General features: G+C 41.7%; 1 protein-coding gene and 15 non-coding genes across 16 annotated transcripts in view; 1 reads left to right on the top strand and 15 right to left on the bottom strand.

The window, feature by feature from the left end:
* The first annotated feature begins 456 nt into the window (after positions 1–456).
* LOC147140483 (uncharacterized) overlaps positions 457–11,285 on the top strand; it is a 51,165-nt gene continuing 40,336 nt past the window's right edge. Inside the window, exon 1 of the transcript XR_015088488.1 lies at positions 457–536. The gene's annotated coding sequence lies outside the window, so the exon portion shown is untranslated. The remainder of the gene's footprint in view (positions 537–11,285) is intronic.
* Positions 2,890–2,962, bottom strand: trnar-acg (transfer RNA arginine (anticodon ACG)). Its single transcript has one exon. It is a non-coding gene; the product is annotated as a tRNA-Arg (tRNA).
* Positions 3,053–3,124, bottom strand: trnah-gug (transfer RNA histidin (anticodon GUG)). The gene has a single exon. It is a non-coding gene; the product is annotated as a tRNA-His (tRNA).
* Positions 3,602–3,674, bottom strand: trnar-acg (transfer RNA arginine (anticodon ACG)). Its single transcript has one exon. It is a non-coding gene; the product is annotated as a tRNA-Arg (tRNA).
* trnah-gug (transfer RNA histidin (anticodon GUG)) lies at positions 3,765–3,836 on the bottom strand. The gene has a single exon. It is a non-coding gene; the product is annotated as a tRNA-His (tRNA).
* On the bottom strand, positions 5,002–5,074 carry trnar-acg (transfer RNA arginine (anticodon ACG)). The gene has a single exon. It is a non-coding gene; the product is annotated as a tRNA-Arg (tRNA).
* Positions 5,709–5,781, bottom strand: trnar-acg (transfer RNA arginine (anticodon ACG)). The gene has a single exon. It is a non-coding gene; the product is annotated as a tRNA-Arg (tRNA).
* On the bottom strand, positions 5,872–5,943 carry trnah-gug (transfer RNA histidin (anticodon GUG)). The gene has a single exon. It is a non-coding gene; the product is annotated as a tRNA-His (tRNA).
* trnar-acg (transfer RNA arginine (anticodon ACG)) lies at positions 6,421–6,493 on the bottom strand. The gene has a single exon. It is a non-coding gene; the product is annotated as a tRNA-Arg (tRNA).
* On the bottom strand, positions 6,584–6,655 carry trnah-gug (transfer RNA histidin (anticodon GUG)). The gene has a single exon. It is a non-coding gene; the product is annotated as a tRNA-His (tRNA).
* On the bottom strand, positions 7,133–7,205 carry trnar-acg (transfer RNA arginine (anticodon ACG)). Its single transcript has one exon. It is a non-coding gene; the product is annotated as a tRNA-Arg (tRNA).
* trnah-gug (transfer RNA histidin (anticodon GUG)) lies at positions 7,296–7,367 on the bottom strand. The gene has a single exon. It is a non-coding gene; the product is annotated as a tRNA-His (tRNA).
* Positions 7,997–8,068, bottom strand: trnah-gug (transfer RNA histidin (anticodon GUG)). Its single transcript has one exon. It is a non-coding gene; the product is annotated as a tRNA-His (tRNA).
* trnac-aca (transfer RNA cysteine (anticodon ACA)) lies at positions 8,546–8,618 on the bottom strand. The gene has a single exon. It is a non-coding gene; the product is annotated as a tRNA-Cys (tRNA).
* On the bottom strand, positions 9,256–9,328 carry trnac-aca (transfer RNA cysteine (anticodon ACA)). Its single transcript has one exon. It is a non-coding gene; the product is annotated as a tRNA-Cys (tRNA).
* trnac-aca (transfer RNA cysteine (anticodon ACA)) lies at positions 9,970–10,042 on the bottom strand. The gene has a single exon. It is a non-coding gene; the product is annotated as a tRNA-Cys (tRNA).

The following is an 11,285-nucleotide window of genomic DNA, read 5'->3' as shown; positions in this document are numbered from 1 at the left end:
CACTGCACATTGTGTCCCCTCTTCTGTGGTGTGCCAACATGAGTGTGGAATTGTTACGATGGTGATCACGGAGCTCGATCGAGTCCTGAATCAGCATTACTTTGTCAAAGTAAGTTGATTTAATTAGGTATTAATAGATGATCAGGTTTTTCAAAATACATCTTCAATATCAATCAATCATATTTTTTGAGAGAAAGTTCTTTCTTTCCTTTTTTAAAAACTTCTACTACTTATATTATTACTGATTACTCTGTAATTTTAATGATCGATAAACCCATGACAAAATGGGAAAATGGAAGTAAATGTAACATAGGAATTTCTTTTGTTTTGGTTCATACCCGGACGGATTTAAGTGATACACCGAAGGGCAAATGTGCGTGTCGTGTTGTCGAAGAGGCAGATGTTGGCTAAATGTTCCCTGGGAGCGGGCATAATGCTCAACCGTCCAGAATCATTTGGAGACAGAACAAGATGAAACATGGTGACTACGGTTTCTCCTTCTCCTTTTCGTTTCCCAATTCCTTCAGTTCGCCCAAGTGAGTATTGTCAAGCGTAGTTCTGCCGTCTGTCATAAAAAACAAATTTTAAAAATGAAAAGAAATCGGAGTCAGTATATGAGAAGTCCATCTGGCACAGTATCACTGAAAAAAGTTTCTGTTTACTCAATTTTATTTTGTCAAGTGGCTGCACGAAATATAATCATCTGGATTAAGATACATTTTTCATTTTTTTTAAATCGACTATACAGCTACTAAATATATGTAATTAGTAGATGTAGTAGGGATTCTGCCTCTGCATGACAGAGAACTAACCACTATAAAATCACAGCCTTAACATCCTGTCCATGGAAAAATGGTGTGTCAAAGGCTGTCAGCTATTGGCAGCAAGGCCGAAATAAAATGGAACCGGGAGGCTGCTTAGCCAGGACTACTGTGAAACAATCAGATGGGGAGTCCAGGTCCAGAAAGTAAAAACCCTTCCACAGTTGGGCTTCAGCAACAGGTGCTTCTACTCAACCGCCAGGTAAACGAGCTCAGTTGAGTAGAAGCACCTGTGGCTCAAGACATACTGTGGCAGGGTTTTTACTTTCTGGACCTGAATTTCCCATCTCTTGAAACAATGGAATGATTTTGGTGGTAAAAAACTATCCATAAGTGCACAATGAAAGTGAAAGAAATCAAAAATGTTGAACACTAATCCAGTGGAAATGAAGTTTTTAGAGCGGAGGCTTGATCTCCGGGAGATTGTGTCAACCTTTTCCAGTGAGATGAACTCCTTCATGAGCTTTAATCTCCTGGAGATTGTGTCATCCTTGTCCTATGTGAGGAAGACCTTCATTTGGGAAAAATTATGATAGATCACAGGCGGAACTAAATTTTTGCACATGTTTCACACTCCCAAACACCTGACCTTTGGCATGACCTTGTCCTTTTTGATTGTGTTGCATGAAGGTTGTTCAATCCTAACATCTTGTCAACATATCTTGTGCAGCATTTTTAGATATGGATTTCCATGAAAGGGTGTATGAGTTAACCAGGAGTTGAACCTAGAATTTTCTGATCCATAGTTAGACGCATTATCCATTGCGCCACTAGCCCCTCAAGTATGTATGGTCCTCTGTAAGCCTCTTTCGAGAATTGTCACTGTCCCACTGTCTCAACAAAAAATTACAAAGTCATCGACAAGATGTTAATTTGCCATGACCTGGATTCGAGCCAGGGTTGCTGCTAACACAAAACTGAGAGAAACATCGCGTCTACCACTGTCAGCTGTTGGGCAAGGCTGAAATAAAATGGAACTGAGAGGCTAATTAGCCAGGACTACTGTGAAACACTTGGTGGGCAGAAAACTGGTCATCAGTGTGAATTGAAACTGATACAATTCAGAAATGTTGAACACTAATCCAGTGGAAATGAAGTTTTTCGAGTGGAGGCTTGATCTCCGGGAGATTGTGTCAACCTTTTCCTGTGAGATGAACTCCTTCATGAAGGAAAAGTGATGTTACATTACAGCTGGAACTAAATGTGTACACATGTTCTAGGCTCCCAATCAGTTAAGGTGAGATAACCTTTGAACAATCTTTTCCTTGTTGCATGAGGTCTTTCAATCCTATCATCTCTGGTAGACTTTGTGTGGTATTTTTTGCACCACTTTCAGCTAGGGTTTACCACAACAGAGTGGCTGAGCTAGATAGGAGTTGAACCTAGAATCTTCTGACCTGTAGTCAGATGCGTTATCCAATGCGCCACTAGCCCCTTAATTATAAATGGACTTCTGTAAGCCTCTTTCGAGTATTGTCACTGTCCCACTCAAAAACTAATAAAGTCATTGATGAGAATTAAATTTGCCATGACCCGGATTCGAACCGGGGTTACTGTGGCCACAACACAGAGTACTAACCACTATACGATCACGGATTTCATATATTATCCCATTCAGGAGAGATATTGTGTCTACCATTGTCGGCCATTGTGTAAGGCTGAATTAATGGAACCGAGAGGCTGATTAGCCAGGACTACTGAATCCGTCTAATTTGGTGGGCAGAAAACTGGTCATCAGTGTCAATTGAAACTGATACAATTCAGAAATGTTGACCACTAATACAGTGGAAATGAAGTTTTTCGAGTGAAGGCTTTATCTACTGGAGATTGTGTAACCTTTTCCTGTGAGATGAACTCCCTCATGAGGGAAAAGTGATGTTAAATTACAGCTGGAACTGAATGTGTCCACATATTCAAGGCTCCTAATCAGTTAAGTTGAGATAACCTTTGAACAATCTTTTCCTTGTTGGCAGTGTTACATGAGGTCTTTCAATCCTATCATCTCTGGTAGACTTTGTGTGGTATTTTTTGCACCACTTTCAGCTAGGGTTTACCACGATAGAGTGGCTGAGCTAGCTAGGAGTTGAACCTAGAATCTTCTGATCCGTAGTCAGATGCGTTATCCATTGCGCCACTAGCCCCTTAATTATAAATGGACATCTGTAAGCCTCTTTCGAGTATTGTCACTGTCCCACTCAAAAACTAAAAAAGTCATTGATGAGATTCTAATTTGCCATGACCCGGATTCGAACCAGGGTCGCTGCGGCCACAACACAGAGTACTAACCACTATACGATCACGGCCTTCACATGTTATTCCATTCAGGAGAAACATTGTGTCTACCATTGTCGGCCATTGTGTAAGGCTGAAATAAAATGGAACCGAGAGGCTGATTAGCCAGGACTACTGTGAAACTGTCTAATTTGGTGGGCAGAAAACTGGTCATCAGTGTGAATTGAAACTGATACAATTCAGAAATGTTGACCACTAATACAGTGGAAATGAAGTTTTTCGAGTGGAGGCTTGATCACCGGGGGATTGTGTCAACCTTCTCCTGTGAGATGAACTCCTTCATGAGGGAAAAGTGATGTGAAATTACAGCTGGAACTAAATGTGTACACATGTTCTATGCTGCCAATCAGTTAAGTTGAGATAACCTTTGAACAATCTTTTCCTTGTTGGCAGTGTTACATGAGGTCTTTCAATCCTATCATCTCTGGTAGACTTCGTGTGGTATTTTTTGCACCACTTTCAGCTAGGGTTTACCACAATAGACTGGCTGAGCTAGCTAGGAGTTGAACCTAGAATCTTCTGATCCGTAGTCAGATGCGTTATCCATTGCGCCACTAGCCCCTTTATTGTAAATGGACTTCTGTAAGCCTCTTTCGATTATTGTCACTGTCCCACTCAAAAACTAAAGAAGTCATAGATGAGATTTTCATTTGCCATGACCCGGATTTGAACCGGGGTCGCTGCGGCCACAACACAGAGTACTAACCACTATACGATCACGGCCTTCACGTACTATTCCATTCAGGAGAAACATTGTGTCTACCATTGTCGGCCATTGTGTAAGGCTGAAATAAAATGGAACCGAGAGGCTGATTAGCCAGGACTACTGAATCTGTCTAATTTGGTGGGCAGAAAACTGGTCATCAGTGTGAATTGAAACTGATACAATTCAGAAATGTTGACCACTAATACAGTGGAAATGAAGTTTTTCGAGTGGAGGCTTGATCACCGGGTGATTGTGTCAACCTTATCCTGTGAGATGAACTCCTTCATGAGGGAAAAGTGATGTTAAATTACCGCTGGAACTAAATGTTTACACATGTTCTATGCTGCCAATCAGTTAAGGTGAGATAACCTTTGAACAATCTTTTCCTTGTTGCATGAGGTCTTTCAATCCTATCATCTCTGGTAGACTTTGTGTGGTATTTTTTGCACCACTTTCAGCTAGGGTTTACCACAACAGAGTGGCTGAGCTAGATAGGAGTTGAACCTAGAATCTTCTGACCTGTAGTCAGATGCGTTATCCAATGCGCCACTAGCCCCTTAATTATAAATGGACTTCTGTAAGCCTCTTTCGAGTATTGTCACTGTCCCACTCAAAAACTAATAAAGTCATTGATGAGAATTAAATTTGCCATGACCCGGATTCGAACCGGGGTTGCTGTGGCCACAACACAGAGTACTAACCACTATACGATCACGGCTTTCATATATTATCCCATTCAGGAGAGATATTGTGTCTACCATTGTCGGCCATTGTGAAAAAATGGAACCGATAGGCTGATTAGCCTGGACTACTGAATCTGTCTAATTTGGTGGGCAGAAAACTGGTCATCAGTGTCAATTGAAACTGATACAATTCAGAAATGTTGACCACTAATACAGTGGAAATGAAGTTTTTCGAGTGAAGGCTTTATCTACCCGAGATTGTGTAACCTTTTCCTGTGAGATGAACTCCCTCATGAGGGAAAAGTGATGTTAAATTACAGCTGGAACTGAATGTGTCCACATATTCAAGGCTCCTAATCAGTTAAGTTGAGATAACCTTTGAACAATCTTTTCCTTGTTGGCAGTGTTACATGAGGTCTTTCAATCCTATCATCTCTGGTAGACTTTGGGTGGTATTTTTTGCACCACTTTCAGGTAGGGTTTACCACAATAGAGTGGCTGAGCTAGCTAGGAGTTGAACCTAGAATCTTCTGATCCGTAGTCAGATGCGTTATCCATTGCGCCACTAGCCCCTTAAATATAAATGGACTTCTGTAAGCCTCTTTCGAGTATTGTCACTGTCCCACTCAAAAACTAATAAAGTCATAGATGAGACTTTAATTTGCCATGACCCAGATTTGAACCGGGGTTGATGCGGCCACAACACAGAGTACTAACCACTATACGATCACAGCCTTCGCATGTTATTCCATTCAGGAGAAACATTGTGTCTACCATTGTCGGCCATTGTGTAAGGCTGAATTAATGGAACCGAGAGGCTGATTAGCCAGGACTACTGAATCCGTCTAATTTGGTGGGCAGAAAACTGGTCATCAGTGTCAATTGAAACTGATACAATTCAGAAATGTTGACCACTAATACAGTGGAAATGAAGTTTTTCGAGTGAAGGCTTTATCTACTGGAGATTGTGTAACCTTTTCCTGTCAGATGAACTCCCTCATGAGGGAAAAGTGATGTTAAATTACAGCTGGAACTGAATGCGTCCACATATTCAAGGCTCCTAATCAGTTAAGTTGAGATAACCTTTGAACAATCTTTTCCTTGTTGGCAGTGTTACATGAGGTCTTTCAATCCTATCATCTCTGGTAGACTTTGTGTGGTATTTTTTGCACCACTTTCAGCTAGGGTTTACCACGATAGAGTGGCTGAGCTAGCTAGGAGTTGAACCTAGAATCTTCTGATCCGTAGTCAGATGCGTTATCCATTGCGCCACTAGCCCCTTAATTATAAATGGACATCTGTAAGCCTCTTTCGAGTATTGTCACTGTCCCACTCAAAAACTAAAAAAGTCATTGATGAGATTCTAATTTGCCATGACCCGGAATCGAACCAGGGTCGCTGCGGCCACAACACAGAGTACTAACCACTATACGATCACGGCCTTCACATGTTATTCCATTCAGGAGAAACATTGTGTCTACCATTGTCGGCCATTGTGTAAGGCTGAAATAAAATGGAACCGAGAGGCTGATTAGCCAGGACTACTGTGAAACTGTCTAATTTGGTGGGCAGAAAACTGGTCATCAGTGTGAATTGAAACTGATACAATTCAGAAATGTTGACCACTAATACAGTGGAAATGAAGTTTTTCGAGTGGAGGCTTGATCACCGGGGGATTGTGTCAACCTTCTCCTGTGAGATGAACTCCTTCATGAGGGAAAAGTGATGTGAAATTACAGCTGGAACTAAATGTGTACACATGTTCTATGCTGCCAATCAGTTAAGTTGAGATAACCTTTGAACAATCTTTTCCTTGTTGGCAGTGTTACATGAGGTCTTTCAATCCTATCATCTCTGGTAGACTTTGTGTGGTATTTTTTGCACCACTTTCAGCTAGGGTTTACCACAATAGATTGGCTGAGCTAGCTAGGAGTTGAACCTAGAATCTTCTGATCCGTAGTCAGATGCGTTATCCATTGCGCCACTAGCCCCTTTATTATAAATGGACTTCTGTAAGCCTCTTTCGATTATTGTCACTGTCCCACTCAAAAACTAAAGAAGTCATTGATGAGATTTTCATTTGCCATGACCCGGATTTGAACCGGGGTCGCTGCGGCCACAACACAGAGTACTAACCACTATACGATCACGGCCTTCACGTACTATTCCATTCAGGAGAAACATTGTGTCTACCATTGTCGGCCATTGTGTAAGGCTGAAATAAAATGGAACCGAGAGGCTGATTAGCCAGGACTACTGTGAAACTGTCTAATTTGGTGGGCAGAAAACTGGTCATCAGTGTGAATTGAAACTGATACAATTCAGAAATGTTGACCACTAATACAGTGGAAATGAAGTTTTTCGAGTGGAGGCTTGATCACCGGGGGATTGTGTCAACCTTCTCCTGTGAGATGAACTCCTTCATGAGGGAAAAGTGATGTGAAATTACAGCTGGAACTAAATGTGTACACATGTTCTATGCTGCCAATCAGTTAAGTTGAGATAACCTTTGAACAATCTTTTCCTTGTTGGCAGTGTTACATGAGGTCTTTCAATCCTATCATCTCTGGTAGACTTCGTGTGGTATTTTTTGCACCACTTTCAGCTAGGGTTTACCACAATAGACTGGCTGAGCTAGCTAGGAGTTGAACCTAGAATCTTCTGATCCGTAGTCAGATGCGTTATCCATTGCGCCACTAGCCCCTTTATTGTAAATGGACTTCTGTAAGCCTCTTTCGATTATTGTCACTGTCCCACTCAAAAACTAAAGAAGTCATTGATGAGATTTTCATTTGCCATGACCCGGATTTGAACCGGGGTCGCTGCGGCCACAACACAGAGTACTAACCACTATACGATCACGGCCTTCACGTACTATTCCATTCAGGAGAAACATTGTGTCTACCATTGTCGGCCATTGTGTAAGGCTGAAATAAAATGGAACCGAGAGGCTGATTAGCCAGGACTACTGAATCTGTCTAATTTGGTGGGCAGAAAACTGGTCATCAGTGTGAATTGAAACTGATACAATTCAGAAATGTTGACCACTAATACAGTGGAAATGAAGTTTTTCGAGTGGAGGCTTGATCACCGGGTGATTGTGTCAACCTTATCCTGTGAGATGAACTCCTTCATGAGGGAAAAGTGATGTTAAATTACCGCTGGAACTAAATGTTTACACATGTTCTATGCTGCCAATCAGTTAAGGTGAGATAACCTTTGAACAATCTTTTCCTTGTTGCATGAGGTCTTTCAATCCTATCATCTCTGGTAGACTTTGTGTGGTATTTTTTGCACCACTTTCAGCTAGGGTTTACCACAACAGAGTGGCTGAGCTAGATAGGAGTTGAACCTAGAATCTTCTGACCTGTAGTCAGATGCGTTATCCAATGCGCCACTAGCCCCTTAATTATAAATGGACTTCTGTAAGCCTCTTTCGAGTATTGTCACTGTCCCACTCAAAAACTAATAAAGTCATTGATGAGAATTAAATTTGCCATGACCCGGATTCGAACCAGGGTCGCTGCGGCCACAACACAGAGTACTAACCACTATACGATCACGGCCTTCACATGTTATTCCATTCAGGAGAAACATTGTGTCTACCATTGTCGGCCATTGTGTAAGGCTGAAATAAAATGGAACCGAGAGGCTGATTAGCCAGGACTACTGTGAAACTGTCTAATTTGGTGGGCAGAAAACTGGTCATCAGTGTGAATTGAAACTGATACAATTCAGAAATGTTGACCACTAATACAGTGGAAATGAAGTTTTTCGAGTGGAGGCTTGATCACCGGGGGATTGTGTCAACCTTCTCCTGTGAGATGAACTCCTTCATGAGGGAAAAGTGATGTGAAATTACAGCTGGAACTAAATGTGTACACATGTTCTATGCTGCCAATCAGTTAAGTTGAGATAACCTTTGAACAATCTTTTCCTTGTTGGCAGTGTTACATGAGGTCTTTCAATCCTATCATCTCTGGTAGACTTTGTGTGGTATTTTTTGCACCACTTTCAGCTAGGGTTTACCACAATAGATTGGCTGAGCTAGCTAGGAGTTGAACCTAGAATCTTCTGATCTGTAGTCAGATGCGTTATCCATTGCGCCACTAGCCCCTTTATTATAAATGGACTTCTGTAAGCCTCTTTCGATTATTGTCACTGTCCCACTCAAAAACTAAAGAAGTCGTTGATGAGATTTTCATTTGCCATGACCCGGATTTGAACCGGGGTCGCTGCGGCCACAACACAGAGTACTAACCACTATACGATGACGGCCTTCACATGTTATTCCATTCAGGAGAAACATTGTGTCTACCATTGTCGGCCATTGTGTAAGGCTGAAATAAAATGGAACCGAGAGGCTGATTAGCCAGGACTACTGTGAAACTGTCTAATTTGGTGGGCAGAAAACTGGTCATCAGTGTGAATTGAAACTGATACAATTCAGAAATGTTGACCACTAATACAGTGGAAATGAAGTTTTTCGAGTGGAGGCTTGATCTACCGGAGATTGTGTAACCTTTTCCTGTGAGATGAACTCCCTCACGAGGGAAAAGTGATGTTAAATTACAGCTGGAACTGAATGTGTACACATGTTTTAGGCTCCCAATCAGTTAAGTTGAGAAACCTTTGAACAATCTTTTCCCTGTTGACAGTGTTGCATGAGGTCTTTCAATCCTAACATCTCTGGTAAACTTCGAGTGGTATTTTTTGCACCACTTTCAGCTAGTGTTTATCACGACAGAGTGGCTGAGCTAGCTAGGAGTTGAACCTAGAATCTTCTGATCTGTAGTCAGATGTGTTATCCATTGCGCCACTAGCCCCTTAATTATAAATGGACATCTGTAACCCTCTTTCGAGTATTGTCACTGTCCCACTGTCTCAAAAACTAAAAAAGTCATTGATGAGGTTTTAATCTGCCATGACCTGGATTCGAACCGGGGTCGCTGCGGCCACAACACAGAGTACTAACCACTATACGATCACGGCCTTCACATGTTATTCCATTCAGGAGAAACATTGTGTCTACCATTGTCGGCCATTGTGTAAGGCTGAAATAAAATGGAACCGAGAGGCTGATTAGCCAGGACTACTGTGAAACTGTCTAATTTGGTGGGCAGAAAACTGGTCATCAGTGTGAATTGAAACTGATACAATTCAGAAATGTTGACCACTAATACAGTGGAAATGAAGTTTTTCGAGTGGAGGCTTGATCTACCGGAGATTGTGTAACCTTTTCCTGTGAGATGAACTCCCTCACGAGGGAAAAGTGATGTTAAATTACAGCTGGAACTGAATGTGTACACATGTTCTAGGCTCCCAATCAGTTAAGTTGAGAAACCTTTGAACAATCTTTTCCCTGTTGACAGTGTTGCATGAGGTCTTTCAATCCTAACATCTCTGGTAAACTTCGAGTGGTATTTTTTGCACCACTTTCAGCTAGTGTTTATCACGACAGAGTGGCTGAGCTAGCTAGGAGTTGAACCTAGAATCTTCTGATCTGTAGTCAGATGTGTTATCCATTGCGCCACTAGCCCCTTAATTATAAATGGACATCTGTAACCCTCTTTCGAGTATTGTCACTGTCCCACTGTCTCAAAAACTAAAAAAGTCATTGATGAGGTTTTAATCTGCCATGACCTGGATTCGAACCGGGGTCGCTGCGGCCACAACACAGAGTACTAACCACTATACGATCACGGCCTTCACATGTTATTCCATTCAGGAGAAACAATGTGTCTACCATTGTCGGCCATTGTGTAAGGCTGAAATAAAATGGAACCGAGAGGCTGATTAGCCAGGACTACTGTGAAACTGTCTAATTTGGTGGGCAGAAAACTGGTCATCAGTGTGAATTGAAACTGATACAATTCAGAAATGTTGACCACTAATACAGTGGAAATGAAGTTTTTCGAGTGGAGGCTTGATCTACCGGAGATTGTGTAACCTTTTCCTGTGAGATGAACTCCCTCACGAGGGAAAAGTGATGTTAAATTACAGCTAGAACTGAATGTGTACACATGTTCTAGGCTCCCAATCAGTTAAGTTTAGATAACCTTTGAACAATCTTTTCCTTGTTGACAGTGTTGCATGAGGTCTTTCAATCCTAACATCTCTGGTAAAGTTCGAGTGGTATTTTTTGCACCACTTTCAGCTAGGGTTTACCACGATAGAGTGGCTGAGCTAGCTAGGAGTTGAACCTAGAATCTTCTTATCCGTAGTCAGATGCATTATCCATTGCGCCACTAGCCCCTTAATTATAAATGGACATCTGTAAGCCTCTTTCGAGTATTGTCACTGTCCCACTCAAAAACTAAAAAAAGTCATTGGTGAGATTTTAATTTGCCATGACCTGGTTTCGAACCAGGGTTGCTGCGGCCACAACACAGAGTACTAACCACTATACGATCACGGCCTTCACGTGTTATTCCATTCAGGAGAAACATTTTGTCTACCATTGTCGGCCATTGTGTAAGGCTGAAATAAAATGGAACCGAGAGGCTGATTAGCCAGGACTACTGTGAAACTGTCTAATTTGGTTGGCAGAAAACTGGTCATCAGTGTGAATTGAAACTGATACTATTCAGAAATGTTGACCACTAATACAGTGGAAATGAAGTTTTTTGAGTGGAGGCTTGATCTACCGGAGATTTTGTAACCTTTTCCTGTGAGATGAACTCCCTCACGAGGGAAAAGTGATGTTAAATTACAGCTGGAACTGAATGTGTACACATGTTCTAGGCTCCCAATCACTTAAGTTGAGATAACCTTTGAACAATC

The sequence above is a fragment of the Filicampus tigris genome, chromosome 10, assembly GCF_054856515.1.
Source record: "Filicampus tigris isolate MCC_2025a chromosome 10, RoL_Ftig_1.0, whole genome shotgun sequence".
Lineage (NCBI taxonomy): Eukaryota > Metazoa > Chordata > Actinopteri > Syngnathiformes > Syngnathidae > Filicampus > Filicampus tigris.
Note: the sequence above shows the minus strand (reverse complement) of the source record. Positions and strands in the feature narration are given on the sequence as shown.